This window comes from Oryzias latipes, chromosome 13 (genome assembly GCF_053564925.1).
Source record: "Oryzias latipes strain Hd-rR chromosome 13, Olatipes_Hd-rR_3.1".
NCBI lineage: Eukaryota > Metazoa > Chordata > Actinopteri > Beloniformes > Adrianichthyidae > Oryzias > Oryzias latipes.
This window is the reverse complement of record NC_136249.1, coordinates 26,887,217-26,889,177: the sequence shown is the minus strand read 5'-3', so window position 1 is coordinate 26,889,177 and position 1,961 is coordinate 26,887,217.

Below are 1,961 nucleotides of genomic sequence, written 5' to 3'. Positions count from 1 at the left end.
AGTATAACGTTATTTACCTGAGAGATAAAAGTTTCACTTTGAAGCAAGTTCTTAATGCTAGTTCATGTTTAGCTGTAAGCTAGTAAGACATTTTGTCCCAGACTCAGAAGAGATTACATTTTTGTCTCCAAGCACAAATTATGGACACTATTTAGTCTGAACTGCGCCCTCACCCAAGGTAAATTTTGCCTCAACTACTGCATGTGACAACTAGTTGTATATGAGTGCTATGTGGAGGTTTGCTAAGAATCAAACAACCACATTTCTTCCTGTCTGTCCTTTCATCAGTTGCTGCAATTAAAAGTTTTCAATTTCTGCATCAAAATTGCTTCAACTCTTTAACCAAACACCTATCTTTCATTTAACTGCTAATTTAAGGACTTAGTGTCAGAAAACATTCATTTTTCATGACACAAAACATGAAATTTGAGGGGTTCTTTGTATCAATGTGTCAGATTAATCTCAGTCTTCTGTTTTTAAGGTAAATGACCTGTTTGCAATCTTGCAGATGTTGTACATGTGGAAGTACCTCAACATTTGATATTCCAGACAAAGAAAAACGTAACTCTAAATGAACACATGCAAATAGGTATTTGTAAGTACTGATTTTGTTTGTCAAACTTTACAGCAGAAGATTTTTACACACAGATGCAGATTTTTGGTGCACAAGTTTTCACATTCTGTTTTACAAGTTCTCACATCAAATCTACAAGCTCGTCCATTTAGACACATTATTACCTTCATAAAAAACCTGATAAAAGGTTTTAAATTGGTTGCACAACCAACTGAAAGCAAATTGTTTATCAATTAGCTGATGAATAAAACAAACCTTTCTCAAATGATCACATTAACGCCAGCCTGTAAAGGCTAAAACCCCAACAAACTCAGTGGACAATTATGCTCAATTTCCAATTTTGTATCCCAGTCTCAAAAACGTCATTTTTATTCGCAGCATGTGCCCTGAAGATTACTCATCACATTTGGATGCAAAAACAAGTTATATACAATCAATGAGGCTCTGTGACAAAATCCAAATTTCAAATTCAAATCAGAGCCTAAGTCTTCTGCCAAATCTCCCAACAAAAAACTCATCTGACAGATGTTAACCCACCTCTGCTGCTGAGCACACCTGGCACATGTTTATGCAAACTTTGGAATGATTTTATTTTACTGTTCCTCCCTCATAGTTGATGCTCAATTCCATACGTTTACAATTATTGCTCTGCTGAGTTTGTCCAGTACTGTTTTTTTTTATCATCACTTATTTTTCTATGTGCCATTGGTTGATTGTCTGTATAATCATCCTTTATTACAGAGACTTACAGATGCCAACTTAGAGTGAATCAAACATCTGCAGTTTGTATAAACATGTATTTACTGTGAGCTATATGCTAACACTGTCAATTTTCTTTGTGATGGTTAATGCATTGTGTTGAGTGAAGAAAAATAACAGTTTGAAAGACTTTTCTCTACTTTTGTTGTACTAAACGGCCTTCTCTTCTTTAATCTAGATTTCAGTACAAAGTTAATTCAGGCGCAACGAGTTCCCAAATTACTTTTTTCAGACTGTTTGTGGCTCTATGAAAAGCTAAAACTATGTGATTCTCCGTGATGTGTTGAGGACAAGAGGCCATTAAGCCCAACTGAACCTGTCGAGATAAAGCAGAGCTGCAGCGGATTTTGTGATTGCGCCCAAGCTAAGAATTTATTCTAACAGCATCGTCTAATCCTGTGAATCTATGTCTGCATTACTTTGAGAAGCAAAGTTCTTTTCTGTACTCCTAGAGCTCTGCCTTCTGCCTTAAACAGAGATTAGGAAAATGTACTTCAATTTCTAAAGCCTGAAAACAGGCTCAAATTTCTCCATAACTGTTTACAGACTGCTCCTAATGGTAACATTCGAACACACTGGAAACATCACTTGATTTATATAAAGAGGAACAAATAGGAAGTAGGCAATC